General features: G+C 46.6%; 1 protein-coding gene across 2 annotated transcripts in view; it reads left to right on the forward strand.

Annotated features, from left to right (window-relative positions):
• The window catches only part of LOC105559713 (Fanconi anemia group J protein homolog), a 53,391-nt gene that overhangs the window by 17,801 nt on the left and 15,393 nt on the right, over window positions 1-20,197 (forward strand). The window lies entirely within an intron of this gene.

Genomic DNA, 20,197 nt, shown 5'->3' on the forward strand with positions numbered 1-20,197 from the left:
CGGAATAGGTACCGTTTACCGCTGGCGCATTCATCAAATTTTTATCGAGTCGAATTTTTATTAATTCTTTCGTGAAGACGCAAACGCTTATGTGGAATTTAGAGGATTTTAAATATTGCTTTACTCGAGACATTGATGTCCGATCTACTTGAAGGAAGTTATCAATTTACTATAATTTTGGAATATAGTTGCGGATATATTTCTATTGAGGAAAGTACGCGCCAGGTATTTTTTTTTTAAATACATAGAGAGCAAGAAGTGTATAAGCTACTATTGGAAATGTAAAAACCGAGTTCAGCTTTCGAGACGCGCGAATTTTCATGCGCGACGACGGTGTTTGCGGGCCAACGATTTCAGCAGGTGCTACCCAAGGCAGGGTATAATAACAATATGATAAATACGATGAAAAACAAAAACGACATTATTCCCCAATTACGACAGGTTTTTTTTAATGGTCGCCGCTCGGATTACCTGCCCGTCGACTTCGCCGCTTCTCGTCTCTGCCCCTTTTCGCCCTTCGACGGCTCTTCGTTCTCTGACACTTTATGCGCGCATATTCCCTCTCCCCTGCCGGATGGAAATGTAAGTCGGGCGTGTACGCACACGGCGATGCGATTCGTGTGTACCAGACGAAACCGCCCCGCGTCGCGGCTCTAATTAACCGATTCTCATTACGTAGTCGCGTTATACGAGGCTGCGTTTAATGAGACCACCAGTACGTCGTACGGCTTTCCTTCTTGCCTCCCTTCCTCCTCCCCCTAGCTATCTTCATCCCTCTCGGCACCGGCGCGCATCGCGCTCCAGCCTCTCTCTTTCTCGCGGTCCACGTCTCGTCTGGCCGCCGCGCTATGTCGCGGTGAGACGATCGGTTTCCGTCGTGGGTGGTGGTGGATTTTTTTTTTAACGAGAGAGGAAGCAGCGGACCAATGCTGGAGAAACGCGCGTGCCTCCGCGACGGAGAAGAGAATTTATCGCGAGCACCCGGTATCGATCTCGCGAGTCCTCCCTCGAGACAACCCAGTCGCATTATGCGTCGTCAATTGTGCGGGTCGTAAGTTTTTTATACGTCGATTTCGTCGAATGTTAATACGCGCGATTGCGATCTTTCAATGCCAGGACGCGCTGCGATATATGTATCGCAATCACGCGAGAGCGAGTCTTTCCATTTCGCGCTTAATTTACCGTACTAAATAATTAACGATGGCTGAATGCAATCGTGAGAGTTCCCGGAACTTTCACTGTCACAACGCGCCCCGCCGCGCCGTACTTTGCGAAACAGTTTTGCCGCTTTCCCTTTCCGCCTCGCGTTTTATTTCCTTCTTCAACTTTTATTCGATACAGCGGAATCGCGAAGGGCGGTACGCAATTTGCAACACGAAAAACCCGTGCCTCGCGCTACAGGACACAATCGGCCTTGCAATTGCCTCGTGCGACCGCACCGAGTGAGAAAAGTTATTCGTTTTATTTCTTTTAATGTAAAATAACGCAAGAAACGATCTACCACACTGCGTTAAGGATTTTTGATTTCTTATACGACTTTACCCTCGCGCTTCGAGATCGACAGTTAAACGTCCGGCGGGAAGTAAAGTCACAAAAAAGAAGAACCCTCGCGGGTGCAAAAGATCGAAATTAATACCTTGTGATTTACATCTCGATAACAGGTAAATAATTGTCTTTGTCGCGGTATGTCGACCGGCCGAACGTCGTGCATACGACGAACTCCGGAACGTATCGAGCGACGTAACGCTGGATCGGCGCGCGATCGGCGATTTCATGGTGTGCAGGTCCAGGAAGAGGCTGCGCGCTCTCCTGGCAATCGGTTTCTCGGGGACACGGCATTCGGATTCGACTTCGCGTTCTTTGTCGAGGAGGTGGATGGTCTCCATCGCACACAAAGTGCCCATGTACATTGTGCTCCTAGCCAGGAGGATTCTGAATTCCCATTGGGCGAAAACCGTCACAGGCACCACGCCCATCGGACCTTCTATAGAGGCTCACCTATACCCATGAGTCTTCGAAGAGATTCTCTCTCTCTCTCTCTCTCTCTCTCTCTCTCTCTGCTTCTCTCGTTCGCTCGCTCTTTCTCTCTCCCTTTCTGCCTCTCTGTTTCTGTCCCTCTTCTCCCTCTTCCTATCTCCCTTCTCCTTCTACCTCGCTCTTTCTCTCTCTCTTATTCGCTCCGCGTCTCTCGTCGTCCCGAAGAGACGAAGCTTCTGTGCGCTTCCGTCGATGTATACACACGTGCGTGTCGACAGACGCGTCCGCGAGAGAGAATCCGCGCTCACCGCGGATATACATGCACGATTCGCTGCACTTGGACTCTCTTTCTCTTTACCTTGCCGTGCAGTTCTCTCCCCCTTCCTTCGGCTTACACACTTGCTCTCGCCGGTTCACTACGATCTCTTGTTCGCCTCTGTTTTCTGGAGGAGAGAAACAAAGACAGAGAGATTAGATGGAGAGGTAGAGATGAAGAAAAAAAAAAGAGAGACAGAGAGAGAGAGACAGGTAAAATACGAGGGAAGGGGGTAGTTCTCGGAAAAGAGGGCGAGTTACCTCTAACGGAGGGTACTACTGCTCGCGCTACCCTCCGAGAAAGACGAAGGGAAGAACAAGGAAGAGTCGACAGAGTAGAAAGCGCTATTAGCGAGGGGCTCCGATCTGCCTGTGCCCGGCAGATTTCTCGAAAACAATTTATTCCTTTGTCGTTTGTAATCCGGGATAAAGAATCTTGAGATAACGAGGCCTCCCGCGCACGCGTCGCTTATACACGCGCCGTGTAAAACGTGAAATATGCGAGAAACTGAGTCATTAAGAATCGGCGCGGCTTTGAACTCGTTAGGCCGCGTCGATGAGCGCGAATGGGGAGGATCAATCGACGTGCTCCTCATCTGAATATTTCGAAAGAATATTCAAGAAAATTAACTTGAAGCTTGGAGAGTACTAATAAAGGCACTTGCAACGAGAAGTCTTGCGGATTAAAATGGGGTGCAACAAAAATGTTATATTCACTTAAAGGATGAAGGACTAATAGTTTATGCAAATTGAAATCTTCTTGCAGTAAAACGTGAATATGTAAATCGCTTGATGAACAAAGGGCTTAGAACAACAAGAACGTGTCATAATATTTTTGACGCCCGTCACGGAATGAGGGAGGTCCCAGGTCCGAATCCCGGCTGAAGCCATATTTTTCGCAATAAGAATAATTTACAGTACGGGGAAGGGGGGGGGGATTGAATGCTAAATGTAGCGTCAAAAATATAATTACAAATCGTTCATCGATGTGAATATGTGAATTTGCTGACGATAATAAGTCCACCCGTAAAAAAACTGCGTTATGTCCGAAAAGAAATCGGCTCGCGGGACAACAGTGGAAAGAAACGGTATATGAATTCACATTTTAAAAAATTAAATAAAAATTACAAGTTTGCGCTACCTACATCTTGCCTTGTGACCCGCATTGGCGTTTTCTCATGTGTTGTTTAGTCATAATATTTTGTTGTCTTTCTGCGTGAATTTTATATAAAACTTTTTCCAATTAAAATGCACGCTGATTATTTGTCGGTGTTAAAACACAGTTGAAATAATTACGAATATATAAAATATTATTACGTAGCGAAGTACAGAAATGACAGAAGAAATAATAAGATACATCGCAATAATTTATTTTTATTTCAGTTTTATAGTCTTTGTGAAACTATACATAACCGTGTACAGAGAGAAAGGTTTCTTTGGATTTAGTATTCCTATTTATTTGGTTGAAATTTGTTTCATTAAAACAATGTATGCTTATACGAAACATTATATGTTTTGAATAAGAATTTTGTTGTTTTATCCAAACAACCTGTATTATTTGATAGAAAAAACACTATTATTTGAAGTAATATCTTTCAATGAAATAATTATATTATTTGGCCAGGCGCTTATAAAGTTTGGTGCTGCCACTAGATGGCCGCTGAACTCGTAAGTAAAATCGCGGCAGCTATGATATATAAGCGACCGCATCAGCAGACGCAGTTTAATCATTTAATGGTCTATTTTTTATTATGGCTGAACATAGTGTACTAATTCAGTGTTTATCTTTCTTCTTTTAATGAAGGGAAAATTCTAATGTAGAGGTAAAAAGATGTATGCATATACATTTGTTTCATATATTTTCTATCAAACGATAATGCTGTTTGAATGAAACAATAATATCGTTTAGATTAAAGAGAATATTCCTTTCGTTTCAAACAAATATTTTATTTCTGACAAAGATATATATTATTTCAAATTCAAACAATCGTACTTGTTAATTCAAACATTGATTTGTTTCGACCATTTCAAATATCAAATTTGTTTGGATACAACAAAATTTATTAAATCCAAAGAAATCGTTTTCTCTGTGTAGACAGTTTAAATCCTTCGCCCCTGATTTCATCATGAACACAAGATGATTAATAAATTTTTTTGAATAGCCAGGTCGTTTGTGTATACGAGAGAAAGAAGAACGAATCTACTTTCTTATTTTCTAAAAATTGGTATGTACTTTCAACCCTCTAACTTGCGGTATCTTAGAGCCGAGAGATCAGAGACGAATCGCGAACTGGGAATTAAAAGTCACCGATTGCCAGTTGGGAGGTCGAAACTTGGACCAACGTCCTCATGTTCAAAGTTATCGCATTTGGATGAGAGAATTTCATACACGGTAATATCCAACACGCCGCTTCGTGCGCAAGTCGCGGCGCAGCGCTCTCAATTTACTCCCGCGGGAAAAGTCCCGCGCGGATTCATTTCGCCGACTTATTTCCCCGCGGGAGCCGCCTTGGGAAGTAGTCGTAGTCTACGATCTCGATGGGAAATCTGGGCGAGCAAAAAGTCTCGTGGGATAGATAGATACACGCGGATCCTACCGCGTACGTGAGCGCGGGGGAACGGGGGGGACGGCGTAAATCCGTCGACCGAGCCGCCGCGTAATATTGCTTCTAATTCCTTTAATTAAATATACGCGCTCGAGAGAGATGGAGAGCCCAGGCGATCTGGTAGGGCTATGCTTCTCGTAAAATCGTAATGTGGTAACGTTGAGCTTCACGTGTCTCGGAAAGGAAATAATTCAGGCACGTTCGATCGCTCGGAGAGGTCGTCAAAACACTGCACTCGTATCTGTCGATGTTCCGTCTCCACAGATCCTCAAGCTCCGAAGGAAAATTTCAGTCGCGACGTTTCCCCCGTCGGTTGACAAGTGAAAATTTAACGGCATTATTAATTCTGAAAACAGATTTGTGGGTCTTTCGTGCCCTAGCGACTTCAATTACTAAAAATTTCTTGAAAACCTGTACAGTTTGGTAGCGACTCCTCTGTGAGAAGTAAGTCAGTGGTGATAATGATTTCATAATTTTTTATCAACTGATATTGTAAAGAATTTTTAATAATTCTTTATACGTCAAATTGTGACAAATTATAAATTGTTTTTAGATATTCCATGCTAATGTATGATTTTAAAAAGCAATAAAGATTAAATATTTAGAATAAACGTTTCGAACCAAATTTATTATTTGGACATTTAAATGACACTTCAATGGACTTAATGAATGTTTTCAGAATTTTTAGACTACCTCAACATTATTCATTAAGGTGCAGACATGAGAAGCCCACGAGCCCGGTTTATATGACGGAAAGAGCAGTCCGTTTTGAGGGTTAATTCAGAGGTTTCGAGAGAATGAAAGTGAGATTATTTTTAAAAGATTATTCCACCAAGATTAAAAGCTTGAACGGTATTTATTATTACAGCTTACGATAGCAATTTAGGTCTTCTTATGAACTTTTACAAAGTGGACGCGCGGGACATTCAGTGGGTGTATACTTTTCGTTTGGTCCAGGAAAAAAAACGCTATCGTGATCGCTGAGACTTTGAAAAACGGTGTGTCGTACACAGATCGAAATCGGTTCGATCGAAATCGGATCCCGAGAGAAACAAGCGAGCCGGGTGGCCCCTCTCATTTCGGGACGTTTCTCGCTACTTTTCTACGATTGAATTTCCGATTCACGTAAATCCTATCGCCGTCGTGAGATCTCTCCACCGCCGACAATACGCCGGAATAAAGAAGTCGGTAAGAGGAGCGCTCTCTCGCGGTTCGGTTTATCCCTTGGTGATCTGGAGCGAAGGATGCTGTGCCTCACGAATTTCACGTTTCGCCCCTTCTCGCCCCGTAGCCCCGGCTATCTCGTACGCAAGGCAGAGCCCCCGGGGTCAGGTCCTGCTGGAGTGTTTACGCAATAGACGCTTTTGTCCATCGAGCGATGAGCATCATTGTCTGTCCATCTGTCTGTCTGTTTACCGAATAGATATCCGCGAGTGGCAGGATAGAAGACCCTGTTCTCTCATCCTCCTTCCCTCTCTTCGCCTTTGCCTCGTTCTTCCTCTCTCTTCCCCGTCGGCGGCCTCTCCAAGCTCGAAGATGTACTTTTGTGCCTTTATGAGAGAAGCTCGCCCGAGCCTCGTTCCCTCTTTTGTTCTTTGTCCGTTGCCGGAGGTTTTCGTTTCCACGGTAAGGAGAGCGCGAGGAGGGGATGGGACGGAGGATCCTGGCAGGATTTTGCAGGACCTTTTCATCTATCTTCCCGATGCTCTCTCTCTCGCCTCTCCCATTCTCGCTCTTACTCCTCCGAGAGGAGGGTTTTCGATTTCTCGGGATGCATCCTTCGGCTCTTCGAGAACTACCGAGACAGGTTACTCTACTGGTTCCTTTTAGAAACGACGAGGACGCGTACAAGCGGACGCCCAAATCGATCTCCTCAACGTTGTTGAAGCCCCAGATCTTGTTTCTAATTGGATGGACGCGCACGGCTTGTCGAAGCAACGTTGACGGTCGCGAGGCCATCGGGAGGCGAGCCTACTCGTGGAGTCTGAGTTTCGCAAACGTCTTCGCAAAGTATCGATGAGACTTTGATTCATTCGTTACATCAATTAGTCTTCTCGTGCATTAAAAGCCTCCTCGCATATTATTCAAGATGATCTGAAATGTTATTGACTTGTAAACGATTTAACATTATTATTCGGTACTAATGTCAATTATTTAATATCGTTCGTGTACACAAGGAAAGGCAATACGTAAAACATCTTCCGGCGTTTTACGTATATACATATACCGTTTTACAATTGTGAGTTATCTTTAATATTTTGCGGATTATTATTTGCGATCGAGGGGAAATAGTTGGATTGTCGATTGCGAAAATGAAAACAGTTCGCACCGCGGTGTTAACAATGAAAATAAATCGCATGCAATGCCTGTTTGCGAAAACCCAGTTGCCGCATTTATCCGTCAACAAATTGTATTTAAACTGTCGACCGCTCGTCACGCTCGCGCCTATATTGCGGCGCATTTTCAACGCGAAGACCGAAAATGCGCCTCCATTGATTTCGACAATGGACCGAACGGAAGCACTAAAATCATCGGCCGTCGATGGGAAGAGGGTTTCGATATTTTTTAAACGTATAATATCGCTGTTATATACGCGGAGTCCTTGAAAAATATTTACTTTCGTCCGCGGATTTTTCGCGTACGATGTACACGAAGTCGGTATTGAGCCTCTAAAGAGCTGTTCGGGGATTTTCCTATTCTTGACCTGAAAATGCAAAAGGATGTGCAGTAGCAGCGCGTTTAACGTGCTCAGGAGTGAAATGTCGCTCGGGTGCCATTACGGTGGCCATATTTACCCTGATCGTCAGCCTCGTAGGGGGTCTGTATACTGGCGGTGTCCATACCCGTCACGTAAGTGGCGTACAGACGCTACCAAAAGTACATAGCGCACCGCCATTTCGGTGGTGAATGTCCGCTGCCGGAATATATTGCAGCTAATGCGGATTTTGGTAGCTGTCGAAATTCAAACGCCTCGCATTGTGCATATTACTGGCGTCACGCAACGCAATGATTTTGTAAGGATTGCATTTTGTCCTGACGCGCTCTGTCGAATCGGCGATAATTCTGCGCCAATTGCCACCACCGGCCTGATCGACGTATCCCAAATACTTCTTCGGACATCGTTCCCCTCCCCCCCCCCCCTCAGTAAATCACGTTGCCTCCGCGAGTTTCAGGATTGAGGCATGAGGAGTTGGACTTGAAAAGCCGATTTAGCAAAATGTTAACGTAGAGACATTTTCCATTCAATCGCATTTTATTTGCTAAATACGTTTCATTTAATTTATTGGGTTGACCAATCGCCCGGAACGGCGATATCGGGCGAGCGGGGTGTCACTCGAATAAAAAGTGTCTCTCTTGCCCACGTGACGTTTCCCTCTTTCTCGTGAATTTTGAATTTGAATTTTTCTTCTCTGAAGTACCTTCCTTTTACTTTTTTACTTTCGAAGAGGATAAAATAATTCCGAAGATGAAAGACCCTTCTCTTCGGGCGACTTCCGCGCTTCAGGCATACCGAGGAAAAGGGAGAAGATGCGAGAAGTCGCCTCCTAGTTCCCATTGGAGTGGCACACGCCTAACAAGTTACTACTAACAAGCCGGGCGTTTCTTTCGCTGCTCCTTTCTCTCCGTGCCGCGTGCTTTCTTTTTCTCGAGGGTAGCACGAGCGAGGGAAACAACCGGCCGTTCTTGCGCCATCGCGATAATAAGGCCGCGCGCGTTATACGCCACGGTAGTTGGCGCAAACGGCCGTTAGCGTATGGCGAAAAAGTGGACAGAAATTGCCCGAAGTGTGGGCGATACTGCCGGACGCGAGCGAAATGGCGACAAAGGCAGCAGCGGCACGTCGTTAGATACGTGGAAAAAGCGCGCCGTGTGCTTTGAGGCCCTTCCAAGTCTTCCCTGTGCAATGACCAAAGTTTATGGAGGTAAAATAAAAATGGTGACTGCCGTAGCGAGAATAATTTCCAAAGGGAAAGTGCGTAGAATCGAGGAAGCACAAATTTAAACCCTCGAGCGTCAAGTTTCGTCGTCACGTCGCGTTGATCTTTCGTAGCGAAATCGTCCCGAGATCGTCCACTCGAGAGGCCGAGAAGCGAGTTTTTTTTTGCCGGGAGAGAGCAAGAGGATTAAAAAAAAATCTCTGCACCATCGACATCGCTCGCTGCTGACAACCCTTTCTGAAGCGATTAACATTTACAGGCTTACGTATAAACGTTCCGGCGCGTAAATTACTGGCGGAATTAATTACGTGACGCGCGCGCGCGCGTTTCGTCGCAACGAATGCGTGTAATGGGTTTAACGCGATGAGGCTACGGTCGAATTTGCCCCAGATGGACGCAGACCATGATTTGAGATGGACCCCGGCGTTAGGCGGGCGGACGGGCGAGCAGGAGAGAGGGAGTGAGTGAGGGAGGGAGAGAGGGAGAGGGGGAGAGCACAGGATAGATAAACCCAAAGCCGGGAGAATTAGTAATGCAACCAGCCGTACATACTGCTTTACGCGCGCGTGCACGTGCCGGCTGACCAATCAAAGCCTCGCGGCACTCTATGAAGCCTATCAGATCCCTTATGTTTCCTAGAGGCTCTCTCGTTACGTGCGAGGGCGTCCGATTATGCCTGTGTGCCCGGCGCGGGCACGTGTGTGCGTGCGCGCGTGTGTACACGTTGCGTCGCCCGTACAGGGCGTCCCATTAACTTGGTCCCTTCCCACACTCAATTGAATTTTAATGCTGGCGATTAACTGCGCGACGCCGACGGTTTATAATTTAAATACGACAACGCAGCGTCGCCGCGCAGTTTGTAAGAATTAATTATCAAACGGGCGAAAGTGTGGGTGAGCACGGGCGGTAATCAATGCGCCGGTCATTTTAAACAAATCGTTACTCGGTGAAATATCGATGAGAGCCGGCGAGCTTAAGCTTTACCGCGGCTCGCGCGATGTCCGCTCGGTGAACGACCTGCCCTCTCTCTCTCTCTCTCTATCTATCTCTATCTCTCTCTCTCCTTCCTCCTCCCTGCCGCTCTTCGGTGACCGATTAATGTAATCCTTGTCTAATTGCAAACTGCGTAATGATATCGTCATGAATCGCAGGAAGGTGCGATGTACGCGCGCAGGTTCTGGCTTCCTGGCCGCGGGAGCGTTAGTGCTTACAACGTGTTTTATTCATTCTGTCTCGCCATGCGTGATTGAATTTTAATAGCCCCTATTAATTGTACAGCTTTTGCGGTCGGAATATAAATATGGCAATGTGGTGCGCTCCACCGCCGGATAATAATTCATTCCGCGTGCGTGAAACAGTCAATTACCGGACGATAATCGTTACCATGATCGCGGTATAATTTGTCAGCGAACGGCGCGGCCGGGTTCTCTGTTTTTAATTGTGCGCGCGATCGACATTAATATCGTATTTCACCTATGATGAAACGCGATAGTTTTACACTCCGTAAACTGATGTAAAATATTATACAAAACGCGCGTTTCTGCTTTCGCTGCAACACGAGCGCGACGTGCCTCTCGTTAGCGTAATTCGCGAATCGCGAATAGGAAGTAGACACATATACTTTAATTCATTTCTTATCGGCTGTTCTAATTCGCTCGCTCAAGGGCCGGTGTAACGTCGATACGCGGGCTCGAAGGAATCGGCCGGTCCAGACCGATCCCTTTCAAACATCTATTTTTCATATGTTTTTATGAGTTTTATTTCGCCCCCGGGAGCACGGGGGCGAGATGTGCGTTGAAAGCGGTTAGACGATTGAAACCGGAGAAGCCGGCGAAACGCTTGCCCACTCGCCGCCGTTGATGAACAATGCGAATTTCAAAAGGCCAACTGTCGCCCCCTCGCCTGACTTCGTTCCGCAAAGGAAATCCGCTCTCGCGAGCGTGCGCTTTTAATTTCAGCAGTTTTTTCGTTAAATGTCCCGATGACGCGCCTACATTCGACGGTATTATTTCGCATCGCGCACTTCCATCGGGGCGGAGGGAAAAGGGCGGGGAGGGGGGGGGATGATTCCACGTGCCACTCTTACGTTCTTGTGTGCCACGACCAGATCTATTCGGCGAACGTTTTCCAACGATGAAGGGGGGGGGGGGAGGAGCGAAGCGCGTTCCCTTTTATTTTCAAAACCGGACCGGCGCGTTAAACCGCTCACTTTTGTATCGCCGATACATCTCCGGGTGGTTTTCTATTTTGAGGCGGAGGAAAAAAGAGGATGGAAATGGTAGCGCAAATAAAATTCTTCTCGCTCACGGCGACGCAAATACTGTCAGCCGGGCCGACGTTTAAAAACGCAATCGCCGTAACTGAAAATCGAAAGCTGTGCGCTTTCAGGCGATGTATCGACAGATCCATCTTACTTCTCATGGGCGCGCCTCGCCCCGAGGGGCGACGTGTCGTTTTGCGTTTTGAAAATCAACGGAATCGCCGACGGGCGAAGGATTAAATCCCGCGGTGCTGCGCCCAAGCTTTTGGGCAACTTAGCCGCGGGCTTGTTTGCACACCTGAACTCTTCCCCGATATAATTTAAGCGCGCCATTAATAATGGCTTTTTCGTTGCGGCCGTCTACGTTTTTGCGCGAGACCCTCTCGTCCATTCGACGTAGCGAGGTCTCGTCTAGAGTTTTGTTTGCCCAATATTGAGATTAAGACCAAAAAGGAAAGCTTATGGCGTCGAGTTCGCGCGACTGTCGCGCGACCGAAACGTAATTTCTAAATATTTGATAGATGAGAAACTGAATTGTGGTATTAACTGACCAAATACGATCATGGGGAGAATGTGTGGTTTTTTTTTTCAATGCCTTGTTTTATTGAGCAGAGATATGAGTCGCGGTGATTAAGGATATATTGCAGAGGGAGGTATATCGCACGAAAAATAAATTGGACGTTCGCCCGATAATTTACTGATGAATAAACATAACGCGGACATTAATACCGGCACCGGTCAATAATAAATAAATTGGATGCGAAACGCGGAAAATTGTAATGTATTTACGCGTCATACTTTCGCGTGGCAACCTGCGTTTATATTCGCGCTCCGAAAGTTTTTATTAACTTCCGCATACCGCGTAATGTTCCCACGGTAATTAACCCGGGACAATAATTCTCGCGGCTGCGGGAATAACCCGGTGCGATCCAGTTTCTGCTTCGTGCGAAGCTATTTGAAATCAATTTGTTAAGTTTACGCGTACGCCGAGTGAGACTATATTAAATTCCGAAATTAATTTTTAATGCTTCTACGAGATTATTGCAGAGATATTTCGCAATTGACTTATTTTTGCAAGAGATACGATTATTAAATTTATTATTGGGGCGCGTATGTGCGCGGGTGTGTGTGTGTGTGTGTGTGAATATATATTTTTTCTTTTAGTTTTTATATCTTGTACCATTTTACATTAAATCTACATATGTAAAGAAAAGTCCCCTATTATGCGACAGGATTCTAGTATGAGATAGCGGAGTTTCTGCTAAGTTAATAGACATCGTCTGTTGGTTCCGCCACGAATTTACTGCCCTTAGGGTGAAATCTGTTTAGTGGAAAATCGATTGTTAGATCGTGTGATCGTTGCGAAAAAAAGATTCGTGATTGAGTTTAGACGTTGAAAACCTACTATCTCACATTAGACTGCTATCTCGTAATAGAGGACTTTCTTCTACTTATGTGCACATTGAATAGTCGCCTATTATGCGATAGGATTTTAATATGCGATAGCGAAGTTTCTGCTAAGTTAATAGACATCGTCTGTTGGTTCCGCCACGAATTTATTTGCCCTTGGGGTGAAATCTGTTTAGTGGAAAATTGATTGTTAGATCGTGTAATCGTTGCGAGAAAAGATTTGTGATTGAGTTTGGACGTTGAAGACCTGCTATCTCATATTATACTCCTCATTGAATATTTTTTCATCGAAACTTTTATGTCTTAAGGCCTGTGTCCACGATGCAAGAACTTGGTTCGAGTTCTAGCTTCGAGGAATGCGTGGTCAATCAACTTGCGGCTATTCCATAAAAGCTGCAAATTGATGGGCCACACATTTCTCGAAACCAGAGCCTTGGACACAGGCCTTTGCAAATCTCGAAGGTACCGATTACATTTACGCCTACGACGCTTTTATTGTTCTCTTTAGCAACATTGATTTTCTTCTCGAAAAGTTTTGTAAATACTTCTTGACGTTTCCATCACTGCGCATGACGTAAGATTGATCGTTCACCGGATTGCATGCAGCGAATGGATGTGGAATCGGTTGTGTAAGATTGCCGTTCGCGCAACGCCCGGAACGACGGGATGGAAACGTTGCGCATCATAACAAACAGCGTCAATGCTTTTCGAAAAGATTGCGAGTAACAAGTAAACTCGTAATTCCGTTTGTGCGCGATGACATCAATTCGACGCAGCCCGGCCGTCCCGGCCGGCCCGGAGCGATCGGCGGACGGCCGGCCGGTTGCCGGTTTGTTTTTATTGAGTAGTTACTCCTGCGGAAAAAGAGGAAGCGAATATAACTAAACGCTTCGCAAAAGTACCCCGGGGGTTCTTTAGATCCCATCAATCGCGATCTGTCCGTTTTCATACGCCGATACGTTTATCTCTCTTCCAGCTTCCATCAATCGTCCGTTCACATCGCGCGATCGACTTAATGCGGCGGCCCGAAATATCGTTTTACAAATTTTTCTATCTCGACCCGTTCGACTCGTCGCTCCTCCACGCCCGCGACAAATCCAGCGGCGAAGCCTTTCGATCCTTATCGCGCGGAATAGGAGAAGACATACGCGAGAGGGGCAGGCAGGTTGGCGAGATGTCGTTCCATTGTCCTCGACTTACGCTGCCGTTTCGAGTGATCTCGGTCCTCGAGTGTGCGCCATCATTAAAAAAAAATTGCAATTAACGCACCGCGCGCGTTGGGCTCGACTCCCCGAAATCGAGTTCAGCCGTCGCGACGCCATTCTCCGCGGCGGCGTCGAGTCTGTTGAAAAAAAAGTGCTGGGCAGAATCGAGGGAAGGACGAAATTTCGTAAATCGAGTTGGCCTTCCCCTGGAGGGTGTCGGTGCGTCTGTCCACCATATTGATCGTGGAGGCGGTAGATACCCTGCTTGCCTATATGTACGCGCGTGTATGTGTGCATAGGAGCGTCCCGCGTGTGTGTACATGTACATATATATATATATGAAAGAGAAAATATATATATATCTTCTCTTTATACATATAATATATATATGAGCGTATATCATATACATACACGCGTATGTATATCTGTTACAGGACGGTTTTAGGGGTGGTTTTCACCCCTCGAAGAGGGTAGAGAGCGGGGCGCGGAAGGGGAGCGAGTGAAGAGTGCTGACGCTGGCACGAGGTGGGCGAGAGGCGGCTTTACCGGCGGCGGGAGGGTTAGGGGGCTATCGAGCGGCGGGGGAACGGGGTGTCGGGAGGGGGGGGTGGGAGGACGGCGGCAGCACAGAGGGTGGCTGGGCAAGGAGGGAGATGAGGGATTCTGGTGGCGTTGGAGCCGACACTCGCGGGTGCCGCCGTTACCATGGCTACCACCACCCTCGCTGTGAACAAGCCCTCTACGTCATATTGGCATAGTATATTCCCCGCACCATAAAGCCAAATAATCTACCGAGTGATCCAATCTGAGAGACTCCCTGTCTAACTCGCGCCCGGCGAACTGCACTTTCGTTCGCAGATATTGAACATTCGCACGTTGCTCGTGACATGTCCCCGCTTTTGCGCCGTGTGCAATGGCCGCGATGATAATCTCGGCATTCGACGTCTTTCGCCGGATCGCCGTCAAAATTAATTATAATCGCGATAGACGGAATAGACCGCGTTGAATAAATGATCCTCGGGGGGGAATTTAGGTACAAGCGTGTTAGGCGAGGCTGCGCGCTGGTTTTTACGCGATGCGCGCACCCACCGCGTTGATCCGATTTATTGTTCTGTTTTCAAAAAAAATAACAATGCAAAAAAACAGCGAGTCGTTCGCGAATCATAGAGAAATAACTCGCACATATTGAGAAGACTCGGTACAAAGTGAATCGCGCATTTACAGAATGCAATATCCCGTATAAAATATTGATACTTGGACCGAAACTTGCGGGGAAACGTATCAACCGACGCGCGATTAGCGCGTAGAGAAAAACACGGTGGAAGTTAAAAGTCTGGCATACGTTCGAGACGCTGCTAAGAGCCGATTTTTCTTCCAAACTCGATCTATCCCTCACCCCCGCGATCTAGGGATAGAAAACCAAGCAATTACGCACCTTTGGTGCGCACAGACCCTTCATCAAATTTTCAACGCGATGATCCATCGCGCGGACTTAACCATTCGACGGCGCCATATTTGCACACGGCATTCCGCGCGTGATAAAGTCGAGCGGGAGCCGCAGAGTGATTCATTCGAGGGGCGAGGGGGGGGGGGAGGGGGCTCCCCGTGGCCTCCATTTTCCGGACGGGGGAGAATTTCGTACTCCGGGCCGCTCTAATTGCTACTTGATCATCGACGATTACAAGTCGTTCGATGGCCGCCGGTTGCGCCCGCGTTCACGAGTGAGAAACAATAAATTGCATTCACAGCGTGAGATCTGCTCCGCGGGCCACGAGCCGAAGTTACTTTGATCACTATCTCTCTGAAATCGGAATGCTTTGTTCGCGGTTGCACGTGTCTGCTCCAGGATATTGCTACTTGATAGTTGCGTTCGGCGGCCGGTCGTGCGTTTTGCAGGGCGAGAACCAGCGATTCGGAAGTCAAAATACAGTACGGGGAAAAAGTTTAGGCTATCACGCGGAACGAATGGAGATAACGCGCGCCTCGACGTGCCGGGGCCGGCTCGCGAAAGAGTCGGAAAATCGAGCGCCCCGGCCGCGTATGTATTTCTGCAAAATTAATATTGTAATTGCACACACATCCCGCAGACACGGACGCGCGCTGCAATTAAACACGGGGTGGTTTTGTCTGTATTTTCTTTCGGTGATTTCGTGTCTCCTTTACAGCGATGATGATGGCGATTTGTATTTTTAATGGGGCATTTTTAATCGAAGCAACACGGGCGCGGGACGTCAGTGCATTCGAAATTACAAATAATAAAATTATCGCGCGTGTAATTATGCCATTTCGAGGTTGCAACGTTACGGCTAGGGCATATTACGTCAACCTTATGCATTATTGCATACAATTGCTTATGAATTATGAAATTAATTAATTTCACAGTCTGCGTTGCGTCGCGTCGCGCTGATACAAAGCCACAATTGGATGCTACAATCTCGCGTACCGATCGTCCTGGAAAATGTCATTTTTAAACCATGGTTAAAATTGTTATTGTTACTCGCGATGCACCTTGTAAAATGTAAGCGCGCAATAAATGAAATTTATCAAGTAACATCCAAACGTAATCAATAAATAAAAAAGGTAATGCGTACATATAAAAGAGAAGTACCGCAACAATCTCTAACCAGGAATATAATCTATTTCTGCTAAATACTGCGCTGCGTATTTCCGTTGTAACGTATTTCGATATTCAATTGAATGTATCTATGGAAAAGGGTATCGTTTTACTGGCGGATCTGCGAGCGGCAAAACGAAGTTTCAATAACCCAGTTTCGATTTTCAAATAATCCTCCCCCCGAATCTAAGCCGCGTCTCCTATCGCTCAAAAAAATCTATTTGCTCGATCGCGAAACGTGATAGGTTTGGCAATAAAATGATTGATTTCTTTCAAGTCAACCGTAATTTTGAACTTTGAAAAGATTTCAATTTTACGGTTCACGGCGGAGAAATGCCTCCCCTAACTCTAATTGTGTTTTCCGGTCGTTTTATCGCTAAAGATAATTTTTTATCTGAATTATTCGTTCGAATGGGGGCAACAGAGACAATGCGCCAAGGTAAGAGTGCAAGATAAAGACATAAAAATTACTCGAATTCGGGGGATTATCGGAGGAAACTATCAGAGGCTCCGATACTGCCATGTCGTTCTCCAGGAAACGCGAGACAATGGCCCGGCCGGGACAATGTGCCCTGTGCGGTTCCGCGCAAAACTTGGTCGCTGAGATATCTAGCCGGTGGCGCGAATCGTTTTCTCGCTGCTTCACCCACGGCCGGAGGGGGCTGGCGGCAGGATGGCATACGGGGGTGCACGCGGGGGTGGCCGGCTAAGCGAGGCTCATTTTGTCGGCGGCAGATATGGCGCGGCCCGCCGCCACCCCCAACACCCCGGCCGCCTTCCACAGCCGCACATCCCGTGATGTGGGGCGCGCGGAGGTGACAGGGAGGGATAGATAGTTGAGCCGGGGGTGGAACGGCTGGCTGGCGACATTATTAGACGCCCCCGGTGAGTCAGTGAGCGGCAGTGAGGATGGGGGTGAACGACGACGACGACGACGACGACGACGACGAAACGACAACGACAACGACGACGATGGTGCCACGGGGTTGGACGGAGGATAATGAGGAAAAAAGACGGTGCACGAGATGCTGCAGCGAGATATCGCGCGGCTGTCGCTCGTTCAGCGCCGCGGAAAAGGCACCTACCTGCGCGAAGAAAGACGCAATTTTCGCGTGCGTCTATCTCCGCCGGGGTATTAGCTCAGCTTGTGGTAGAAAAAAAAGGAGTCGACGACGGCGAAGTACCGCGCGGTCGTTGAGAGGGTTTAAACGTCGAGAAATGAATGGTATCTTCGGAAAGCACGGGGACTAGATTTTAGAAATGAAAATTTAAATACATACGTGTGCGAGCGCGCGCGCATACTTTTATTAAATTTCCCATGCTCTTTCTTTTTTCCTAAACAGATCTGAATTCTATGGTTTTGCTTTAGGATCGCGTGCTACCGTGATTTATTCCCACCTAAAGATAAAAATAAAGAAAAGATATTTATAAAATATATTTGTTATGTATTACAATTATATCGTAAGAACTTTTTTTACGTGCGTGCATATTAGAATTCGAGCCGAGTCGACACATTAAACAGACTGTCGCTCTTCCGGCAAGTTTCGCGAATGCCCTCATTTTCCTTTTCTCGCACCGAATGAAAAAAAGAAATCACCAGCTGGCGTCTGGCAACAGCTAGATTTCGTCGACTAGTCGATAATGGTGCCTGCGGGAAGTGAGCAGCCCTCGAGCGCGCCGGCGGAGTTCTTATTCCCGAAATTAAACGACGGCGGTTCATCCCTGCAACCCCACAGCCAGAGCTTTTATTTGATTCGCTATGCGACAGCCAAGATAGCCGGCGCGGCGCCGAGCATGGTGCTCATCCGAGCTCCCTCATGCTCGCGGATGCGGTCTGAAAGCTTTTTCGCCGCATAGGAGGAGGAGGAGGAGGAGGAGGAGGCGGGAAGAGATGGAAGAGGGATGAGGCGGTGGCGGGGGTGGGCAGGCGGGTGATGTTCCATCATGGGGAATGAAAATCAGGGGCCCCCTCGGGGCTCGGAATTAAAATGGCTGTCACACGCAGCCGGGGGTTGTGCTCTTCCTGCGGAAAACCTCGGCGAGAGGAGGAGGAGGAGGAGGAAGAGGAAGAGGATGAGGATGAAAGGCACCCATCCCCGCTGCCTCTTGCCACCCTTTAGCCATCCTCTTCCTACTTCTCCGACATTTTTTTGTTACCTTATTCTCTCTTTCCTGCTGGCTGCCTGTCTTCCTCTTTTTTAATCCGTTTCTGCTCCTATCGGGATCTTCTCTCTCTCGTTTTCAAGACGACCTGTCGTCCGTCGTTTGATCGACACCGATATCGGAGCGCTCGCGGTAGCTATCGACCATGGATAGAAGATTTGTATCCAGACGTTAGTTAACGAGACACGAGGTCGTAGAAGTATATTATAATTACGCCGAGGAAAAGGATAATCCTGACAGTGAAATAGTTTGGGTACTTAAACTAGTAATTTTTATGAATTATGCAATTAGGAAAAATGCTTTTGTCGCGTGCAGTATTTTCTTGTACGTGTAAAAACTATAAACCACGAATAAATATAATGATGACTATTTTAAAGAAGTCACATAATTTTTGGGAAAATAACAAAGTAACGCTGACCTTTACTGTTCCACGGTAAAAAAAATTAATGAAATGTAGAGGAGCGAAATTTCCAGTTACATAAATATCTACAAAATGCTTTTACTGTCTCCACTTTAGGACACCCGGTATAATCTCATCGTGTTTCCGTTGTAACCAGTTTCTGCGTCGTCGAGCCAATCTTGCCAAGGGTGCGTAGCTCCTATAGCGTTTCCCCCTGTTACGCCCCACCCTCCCGTTGGCCCCCCGAGGGGATCGAAATTAAAATGACAATGAGGGCAGATCCGAAGGGTGGCTAAAAATGCGTACCCTTGCCATCGTCCAATCAGCAACGAATCCCACGACGCCATCGCGAACCTTTCCCCTTCTGCCTCTTTTTTTTCTTCCTACGGCCCTTCGCGTCCGGAGAAATGCCACGAAATGAAAATGCTTAAAGCGCGATGATCCTTCAGCGAAATCTCCAACCCTTTCCGCCTCCATTGCTCGCAGTCCCTTGGAAAAAGTTTTCAAGTAATCGGCCGAGACCGAAGAGTGATTTTCTACTCGGTTCAACAGCGGCGCGATTGTTATCGTTAAAAATAACAAAAATAATATTCCTCCGATGTGCGAAATGAAACGCTTCCATAAAACCGATTAACGTTTATTATTTAATCTTCGCCCGCGGTCTATGTATTGCACAGAATGGATTCCGATAACTACTATTACTTGTTTGCGTAATATGCTAAACTAAGTTTACTCATTCGCCATTTGAGGGATATTTGTTGTTTCTAGCGGAATGCTTAACGCTCGATTTAGAAAAAGAATTCATATTACGCATAATGTTTTTCAAATTTTATTCCGCTGTTTTTCTAGCTACGGATATACGGATGTGTGATGAAATGTATATGAAATTTTTAAATCGCTAAAAATATGCGAGAAAAGACGCGGCGAAAAAAATGTATAATCGTGCTCGAAAATGTACGCAAATATTTTCCAATCGTACAATGAAAGCACGAAGAAGGCGCAACGACGCGCATTCGGCGCATAACCATTGGTTTCTCACCTGGCGTGTTTGGATATTTCCATGAATATAAAAACGCGATTCGCATACGCATGAAATACTGATTTCGGAGCTACACTTTTTCCCAGTTTTTTTTTCGCATTCTCGAGTAATTTCGGCGGAACGATACGTGAAATTTCTCGTTTGTCGGTCGGTCGGTCGTTTTACTCGGACTTGTTTAAGGACATTGTCTCAGGGCCAGGATGTATCTCTGCCACATTTTAAAAATTATATTTTTTGGCTTGTGTTATCAGATTATTTGATGCTCGGAAA

This window comes from Vollenhovia emeryi, unplaced genomic scaffold (assembly GCF_000949405.1).
Source record: "Vollenhovia emeryi isolate VEMERY1.0 unplaced genomic scaffold, V.emery_V1.0 DF939259.1, whole genome shotgun sequence".
Classification (NCBI taxonomy): domain Eukaryota; kingdom Metazoa; phylum Arthropoda; class Insecta; order Hymenoptera; family Formicidae; genus Vollenhovia; species Vollenhovia emeryi.